Here is a 10003-nt window from a genome sequence, read left to right on the forward strand (position 1 = left end):
CTTTCTCTATCTTTTGTCGTATTTTCAGTTTATTACTATAGATAGTGTAGTTGGATTTATTCTGATCTAGACCCTCATGTACTCAGTGACACCCCGGTTTTGGGTAGATTGCATCGTATATTGGGTTTTTTTATGTTTCCAACAGTTTCCTTTAAATGTTAAATGCTTCGTTTAATGTGTTTGAACTTATTATTGTTGGTGTTGGGTTGTTGATTTGAGGCTGACCTAGTTCCACGATGGGCGCCATCACGACTATTGATTTTTGGTCATGACATTTTTAGGGATAAACTTGAATTGAAAAATTCGAGTGGATAGCTAACAATTGGATCACAATCACTAATCCAAAGTAAGGTTAATTTCACTGATGGTCACTCAACTATGTTTCAATTTCACTAGAGTCACTCAACTATTTTTTGTCACTTAAAAGTAACTAAGCTTTCACATTGTCACTTAAAAGTCATTTTGGCTCAAACCCTTACCCATAAATATGACATGACATAAAATTTAATGAGAAAAATCCAAAAATAAATGCCATATAAGCATAAATGGACAATACCCACTTTAGATCCATTTCTACCTTAATGTGATTTGACCCATAACCCAGATGGGTTTCAATAAAAAAAATATTAAATTTCACATTAGTTTAAAATGATTATCCTATACTACAAAATTCTTGCCTTTTCTGTTACATAATGCCTATTTATAATTATCTATACTAAAAAAATTCTTATCTTGTTTGTATGCCCCATCCAAGTTGTTTTATAACTCTACTGAAGTTAAAATACAACTGTATCCAACTCACATAACATATTTATAATTTTCGAATGAAATTAAAATACTATTGTATTCATCTTACATAACATGTTAATGTATCATAAGTATACAAGAATAATAATAAGGATAATAAGAGTCTATTTTCACGATGAACATGCAATTAGAGACAACCTATTGTAATTGTTTAGCTAAAAGAAATATTGTATTTGTACGATAAAAACCTCACAAAAAAATCACAAGACCTAATTTTATTAGGGGTGTGTGTTTCAAATTTGTAACGACCTGACCGGTTGTTTTAAGAACTAATACTCTGATCCCCTATTAACTGCTTTTCTCGTATTTGTTTGTGCTATTTTGATTTGCCGGGATGTTTGATTTTGAGTTTCGGAGTGTTTTGGGACACTTAGACCCTAAAAGAGAGCTTAAGCTTTAGAATTTGGACCATAGTCGGAGTAGTGTCAAGACGGCCTCGGAATGGAATTCCTTCGGTTCCGTTAGTTCCGTTGGGTGATTTTGAGCTTAGGGGCGTGCTCTAATTGTGTTTTGGAGGTCTGTAACTTATTTAGGCTTGAAATGTCGAAAGTTGAATTTTTGAAGTTTTCGGTTCGATAGTGAGATTTTGATATCGGGGTCGGAATGAGGTTCCGAAAGTTGAAGTAGCTCTGTAGTGTAGAATGTGACATGCTTGCAAAATTTCAGGTCATTCGGACGAGGTTTGATAGACTTTTTGATCGAAAGCATAATTTGAGAGTTTTTGGAGTTCTTAGGCTTGAATCCGATGTTAAATTGGTGTTTTGATGTTTTTTTGAACGTTCCGATGGTTGGAACAAATTTGAATGAGGGTTCATAATCCGTAAATTTACTATATTCCAAGATGTGGTCCCCGGGGTCATTTTGGTCATTTTACATAATTTCGCGTATTATCTTAGAATTTATTTGTGGAATCTGTTACTTGAAGTTATATTTATATTATGCAATTTAATTGAATATATTTGTACCATTTTGAGTCGATTACTTGTGGCAAGAACGTGGTTTCAGGTTGATTTTGAGCTGGTTCGAGGTAAGTGGCTTGCCTAACCTTGCATGGGCGAACTCCCCTTAGGATTTGGTATTGTTGATATTTGAAATGCCTTGTATATAAGGTGATGAGTGTGTACTTATGCTAATTATTGAAAATTCTATTTTTATTAAGTAACTATAATTGTGTTTCTTTTTCCATTTATACTACTTGCAATTGAAGCCTACTGTTAGCTTAGGGGAGCATGTCTAATTGACTTAATTGCTTTACTTGCTCAAACTGCCTTATTTGGATTATGTGTAGCATGTTATGTTAGAAATATTTGTTTTGCCTTGGTACGAATTGAATTAAATTGAGTATTCTTCGTGTTGCTGTTGTGTGTTTACTTTGGGACTACGGGACGGTATCCCGGGAGATCCCTTTTCCTGTTTACTTTGGGACTACGGATTTGTATTCCGGGAGATCCCCTGCACATATACACTTATTTGCACTGTAGTGTAGGATACCGAGAGATCCCAGCATGTATATTGAGGATGCTAAGAGTTCCTCGGGATACCGAGAGATCCCCAACATGTATAGTGAGGATACTAAGAGATTCTCGGAATACCGAGAGATCCCCAGCACGTATAGTGAGGATACTAAGAGATCCTCGGGATACTGAAAGATCCCCAGCATGTATAATGAGGATACTAAGAGATCCTCGATATACCAAGAGATCCCCATCACATATATTGAGAATACTAAGAGATCCTCGGGATACTGAGAGATCTTTGGTTGTTATCTCTTTGTTTAGTTGCATTCCTTCTGTGATTATTTTATCTCTGTTATAGTTGTTATTCTTATTATCCGGTGTTACTTCATACTGTTAGCTTTTAATCATATCGTAGTATTCTATACTATCTTACCTCGTTTTTCAGCTATGATCAGTAGGGCCCTGACCTTCCTCGTCACTACTCGACCGAGGTTAGGCTTGGCACTTACTGAGTACCGCTGTGGTGTACTCATGCCCTTTCTGCGCATGTGTTTTATGTGCAGATCCAGGTACTTCGACTCAACCCTACTACCCCTTGAGGCGAAGTGATTCTCCAGAGACTTCGAGGTACATCTGTCGCGTCCGCGAACCGAGGAGTCCCTTTCCATTCTCTCTTATAGTTTTAGCCCTTCTGTATTAATCTCTATTTAGACATTCTGGAGTTACAGCACAATGTAGCATTCATATCTTGTGACTTCATGAGATTCCGGTTTTGGAAAATTGTTCAGTTTGAGAGTTATATTTTAAATGCCGAGCGGCATCTTCAAACCTTCATTATGTTTATTTCGTAGTTTTTATTTGTTCTATCTGTTGTTTTCCCGTTTTTCCACAATTGTTAGGCTTACCTAATCGTAGAGACTAGGCGCCGTTACGATAGTTCACGGAGGGCAAACTGGGGTCTTGACAAAATCAGATTAAGGGAGAAATGGATCTAAAGTAGGTATGGTCCATTTAAGCTTATGTGGCATTTATTTTTTTTATTTTTCTCATTAAATTTTATGCCATGCAAATTAATGGTAAGGTTTTAAGCCAAAATGACTTTTAAGTGACTATGTTAAAGTTTATTTACTTTTAAGTGGCAAAAAATAATTGAGTGACTTTAGTGAAATTGAAACATAGTTGAATGACTATCAGTGAAATTAACCCATCCAAAGTATTTAGGCAAGCTACGTACATCCTAGAACTAATTATGCTATATTGAGGTTGCAACGATGGTCTTTCTCTTCATAGAAAACAAATTATATTTTAGTTGGATGCTACGTATTCGCTTCAATTCCTTAGTAAGTAATTTAGTAGTTTTAGCTATTATTTTAGAATTAATTGCAATGAACTCTTTTGTTTGGCGAATACAAAAGGAAATACCAAGTTTGCATGCATTTGGACACCTTAGTGCACACCATACTTCTTGTTAGATTTAACCCCAGTCTTTGTTGTGTTTATTATAATGTGACCGTACTACTTTCATGGCGAGAGTAGGATTGGATGCCACAAACACATAGTAAAAAGAGAAACAAGAAAAGAAAAGGTCAATTGTGTACATAATGAGACTATTGGCATATTCCAATCTAATTAGGCATCGATATACTGTCAATATGTTATTTATAGAATAGCAGGGGAAAAGCACAACAATCACAGAACCATGGAATAGAAACTTTAAATATCGCTTGTGTAATATTAACAGCAGCTAAGTAAAATAAAAAGTTTAGAAAACTAGTTCTCTTCCAATCTGCAACGTGTTTGCCTCATTTCTTTAGTCTATAAGTAGGAAGAGCCATCAATGGCTTTTCTTTGCATGCTATCATCCCAAACTGCTCATCGATGTCTAAATCAAGAGGCTGCATACCATTTGGAAGCTCCCAATCAAAGCAATGCACCAATTGTGCAACCACAAGGCGAACAATGGTAATCCCCAACTGCATTCCGGGGCAGCTTCTTTTACCAGAGCCAAATGGTAAAAGCTAAAAATTACGTCCACGAATATCTACACAGCTCCCAACAAATCTCTCGGGGAAAAACTTCTCAGGCTCACACCAAACATTTGGATCCCTCTGAACTGCATAACAATTAATCATGATTCTAGATCCCTTTTGTATGTGGAAGCCATCTACTACACAATCTTCCATGGCTTCATGATGCAATACTGGCTCTACGGAATGCAGCCTCAGGCCCTCTTTTACAACCATATGTAAGTACTTCAAATTCTCCAAATCTGATTCTTCTACCATCCTTTCAATTCCTACCACTTCTTCCAACTCTTTTTGGAGTTTCTTCATCACATGAGGGTGCCTAATTAGCTCAGTGAGTATCCATTCTACTGATGTTGTTGAAGTGTCTGTTGCTGCAATAAGCATGTCCTGTATGGAAAAGGAAGCCGAGAAATTATTTAGTGAAACTAGCAAATTTAATCTAAAAATTTATGGTTTCTTGAGCTTATATTAGAATGTAAAATGGGATGGCAGTATATACCACGAGGATAGCTTTTATATGTCGACGGTCAAACTGAAACTCTGCTTTTCCTGATTGCATAATCTCCATCATGGTGTCGACAAAATCCTTGGTAACATGTTCATCAATAATCTTCTCAAGAATTTCATCAAACACCTTTGAATATCTTTGAGCTTGCGATTGAGTCCCTGAAGATCAATAACACCAAGAAAGGGGAAAAAATCTCCAAGATTTGGTCTCCCACCAAAATGCACAACTTGTTGAACTACAGCTTTGAATCCCCTCTTGTCAAAGTCCTCATCCATATACTTCTTTCCAAACACCATTAAGCAAGTCAAGCTAGCATTCAAGGATGTAATCTTTGCACTAAGATCAACAACCGCGCAATCATGAGCTTGTTCTTTAACCGATTCAATCAGAAGTTCAACTTCTTGCTTTCTCATGGATTGGAATGAATTAATCTTGTGATTACTCAAAAGGTGCACAATTTGCGCATGTTACGCCAATATGGTCCATACTTTGCAAAAATCATATTCTTCTGGCCATAAGACATACATTGAGATGCCTCATTATGAGGCCTACTAGCAAAGATGGGATCATATGTCTTGAGGACTTTCTTGGCTGCATCAGCAGACGAGGCAACGATTGCAGGTACGATTCCCAGTTGCATATACATAATAGGACCACGGTTGTTGGCTAGTTTTTGTAAATCTTTGTGTCGATATTTACCTAACAAATGAAGATGTCCTAAGAGGAAACCTTTTTCTCTTCTGAATGTTTAGCAGCACATAGAAAGCATATACAAATAGACCAACAATTAGAGTTGCCCATATAAAAGCCATGGCTAATATGACTTTGTTATCTTCTAAGAGCACTAATAGAAGAAGATGCAATGGATATATGTTGGTGCAAGAGCTCGGACGGTGAAGATATATATATATATATATATATATATATATATATATAGCTGGAATGTGAGATGTCAGTGTTCTTTTCTAATCTATACTGAGAATAGTCTTTTCTCAAGGTAAACATTTTTTAAACTAGGAGGTCAAAATAATTTATAACTATTTAATAACCAAAGTGCGATACAACTAATAACTGAAAGGAGGATTTAAGTTATTCTATATCAGATAGCATATAATTTACAAGACAATTTAATTATTTATAACATGCTATTATTTTAGTTTTCAAGTCACAATTTCACAGTTGTTATGAGTTACATGTTATTATAGGTCAATTTAATTTGACAACATTGCACAAATTTAAAGAAGGATGACATTGCCTCTCATGTTCATTGCCTCTAATAAAAAATCACTTGTCAATTTTAAGTCAATATATATTATCTAAATCTATTCTATATCTTTCTATAAATATAAAATATGAGAGTTGTTAAGTCAAGCGGTAAATTAATAAGAAATCACTTGACAATTTTGAGACAATATCTATTAGGATATGTTATAAAAATAATTTGAAGTAAATGATATATTTTTTTAATCTATAAATAAAGTTTTTGAATTTAAATGAAATATAAAAATATTTTGTATTGAAAGATAATCATGTTTTGAAAAAAATACGAATATTAATAGTGAAGAATATCATTTTATGAGGATATTTATGGGATCGAGCTGCGCGGCGTAGCAAGCCAGATTGGCTTTATATATTATTATTATTATTATTATTATTATTATTATTATTATTATTATTATTATTATTATTATTATTATTATTATTATTATTGTAAGTGGCACTGCAGGTCGTGATGGCGCCCAATGCTATTGTCAGGCAAGCCAACACGAAAATATTAATAAGTTCTAGTTTTTACTTTACTAAAACAGTTACAACAATTTCTTAATTTGAATTTAAAACAGGTGATAATTAGCAACGTACAAAAATAATTATACAATCCCAAAAGAACAGTCTACCAATGTGTGTGCCAAGACCTGGTGTGACAAGTATATGGGCATCTAGTAGAATATACAAAAAAATAAATCTATCTTACTGTCTGGAATAGAATAGACAGCCAAAAGTAAAGAGAGACACCATCATGCTGCTGAACGGCATAGGAAGGGAGCAAATCACCGTGAAATCTCGGACTACGATCAAGAATGCGCACCAGACTGGTAGCCAGATGTACCTGCCTCAGATCCTGTACAATTAAGTACAGAAGCATACTATGAGTACATAAATAATATGTACCCACTAAGTATCCTGTCTAATCTCGAAGAAGTAGAGACGAGCAGTCGACTTGATACTTACTAGAGTCAATTAATAAAATAAGTGTTATGCTAAGCATTGATAGTACAAACAAGTAACAATTTATAGCAAGAAGTGGTAGGTCATTTCCTGGATAATATAGCAATTAGACATTTACATTTCAAGGCATTTAACAAGGTAAGTCATGAATAAGATTTCACATAAATATCATGCGCACATTATGTCGAGATCGTACGGCCCGGTCCAACAGAAAAGAAACTGTGCACTGCCAGAGGGTCGAATGACGCAAACCATAGATGCATCTATTTCTACCGAGGCGATCGGCCCGATCCACAAATATCAATTATCGTCAAGAAGGTATATAAAGGCGCATTTATATTTAAATAAATTCATACAAGTGTTCAAGCAAGTACATACATTCACATATGTTAATTTCCAAATCTCTAGCATATCCTCAGTGATCTCATTAGAATGAATGGATATAAACATTCACAAATGGCATGATACGGGTCCTAAACTACCCGGAAAATTTACATAATAGTAACCACATACGGACTCTCGTCACTTAGTGCGTACGTAGCCCCCGCATTTAGTGGTAAATTATTCAATTATTTCACCTATGGGGACAATTCCCTCTTACAAGGTTAGAAAGGAGACTTACCTCGCTTCACGGCCTACTTTCCGGTCCAAGCTTAAGCCCAAACCCTCAATTTGGTGCCACACACTCCAAAACTATCCAAATAGCATAGAAACTAATCAATATAGGCTTAAAAGTTCATATCCCAATCACTAGGGTGATTCCCCAACACAAATTACAAGATTCCTAAAATTCTACCCCGGTCCTACGTGCCCGGATTCTGAATTTTTTTGAAAAACGTTGTTACCCACAGCCTAAAGATCAAGAATATATAATTTTTACTCCATTCCATAACAAATTTCATGGTTAAATCTTGCCTTTATCAAAACCCTTGGTTTTCACTCAAATTCCATGATTTTCACTAATTTTAGTGTGTTAATCTACCCAAAACCCAAGTATTAAACTCACATTAAGTAGAAATAACTTACCTCACAATGCTAGTTTGAAATCCCCTCTTTGAAAGCTCCCAAATCGCCCAAGTGTAGACGTGAAATAAAATAAATGGCCTAAGTTCCGTTTTTAAAAAGTTGTGACTAGGCCTCTGATGTCGCATTTGCGACATCAGGCTCGCAAATGCGAAGTCGCAATTGCGACAAAAAGTTCGCAAATTTGAACTGGGCCTTCCTCTGCCTTGATCGCAAATGCGATAGAGGGGTCGAAATTGCGGACCCTGCTGGGTTCGCAAATGCGAAGACAGTGTCGCAAATGCAACCACTGGCCCCAGCCAGGCTTCATCGCAATTGCGAGTTCGCAAATGCGAATAGTTTCCTCAAATTTGCGAGACATGCAATCTTGCCCAAAAATACTAGAAATCTGGGGTGATTTTTACCCCTAACCTATGCCCAAAACTCACCCGAGCACTTGGGGATCCACTCCGGACACTCACACAAGTCCATCAACATTGTATAAACTTGTTCGAGCGATCAAATCGCCGAAATAAAATCTAAAACTACGGATTCAACACCAAAACGCATGAAATCCTTAACAACATTCAAATTCCTATTTTTACAACCGGACGTCCGAATCACATCAAATCAGTCCTGTTTCTCACGAAATTTCACAAACAAGACTTAAATGTTATATTGGACATGTACCGGGCTCCGAAACCAACATACGGGCCCGATACCAATATGATCAAGAATTATTCAATTTCTTTAAATCTTTAAAATTTCGGTTTAACAATTTCTAACAAAAATTCATTACTCAGGCTAGAGACCTCGGAATTCGATTCCGGGCATACGCCCAGGTCCCATATTTTCCTAAGTACCCTTCGGGATTGTCAAAACACAAGCCCGGGTCCGTTTACTAAAAATATTGACCAAAGACAAACTTAGTCTTTTAAGCAAATCTTAGGGAATCAAGTGTGCCTATTTCAACCCAAACTCTTCCAAATCCCAAACCAACCATCCCCGCAGGTCGTAAATTAGTTAAAGCAAGTGCAGGAAGTCTTATTTAGGGGGACTGGGTTCTAGAAAGCAAAACAACCAGTCGGGTCATTACATGTCGCATGGTACTTTCGCAGCATCGATACATGGAAAAGTGGACGAACTCCCGATAAGCTGGGGGGTATAGCAAGCTCGTAAGAAACCTCCCCAACTTGCCTCAACACCTCAAATGGGCCAATAAACCATGGGCTCAACTTACCCTTCTCCCCGAATCTCATAATACCCTTCTTCGGCGAGACTTTCAATAGGACCTTCTCGCTAACCCTGAATGATACATCTCGCGCCTTTTGATCCGCGTAACTCTTATGTCTGGACTGAGCTGTGCGAAGCCTTTCCTGAGTCAACTTTACCTTTTCCAAGGCATCTTTCACCAAGTTTGTACCGTACAACTTAGCCTCACCAGGCTCAAACCACACGATAGGAGAACGACATCGCCGACCATATAAAGCCTCAAATGGAGCCATCTAGATGCTGGACTGATAGCTGTTGTTGTAAGCAAACTTTGCCAAGGGAAAGAACTGATCCCACTGCCCTCCAACGTCAATCACATATGCTCTAAGCATGTCTTCCAAAACTTGAACTGTCCGCTCCGACTGCCCGTCGGTCTGTGGATGAAATGTTGTGTTGCGTTCCACACGGATCCCCAACTCACTCTAAAAAGCTCTCCAGAAATGGGAAGTGAACTGAGGGCCTCTACCAGATACGATGGAAATAGGCACGTCATGTAACTGGACTATCTCCGCAATGTAAATCTAAGCCAATCCCTCTGAAGTATAAGTAGTCACAATCGGAATAAAGTGTGCCGACTTGGTCAACCTATCAACAATGACCCACACTGCATCAAACTTCCGCAAGGTCCGGGGCAACCCAACTATGAAGATAATCTTGAAAGTTATCAACACAGAAAAGAATTAATTCTGAGAAATATAGAAACC

At 37.0% G+C, this 10003-nt stretch overlaps 1 pseudogene; it reads right to left on the reverse strand.

Annotated features, from left to right (window-relative positions):
* Positions 1-3942: 3942 nt before the first annotated feature.
* LOC107782780 (cytochrome P450 71AU50-like) lies at positions 3943-5654 on the reverse strand (annotated as a pseudogene).
* Positions 5655-10003: the final 4349 nt, after the last annotated feature.

The sequence above is a fragment of the Nicotiana tabacum genome, chromosome 11 (genome assembly GCF_000715075.1).
Source record: "Nicotiana tabacum cultivar K326 chromosome 11, ASM71507v2, whole genome shotgun sequence".
Classification (NCBI taxonomy): Eukaryota; Viridiplantae; Streptophyta; class Magnoliopsida; order Solanales; family Solanaceae; genus Nicotiana; species Nicotiana tabacum.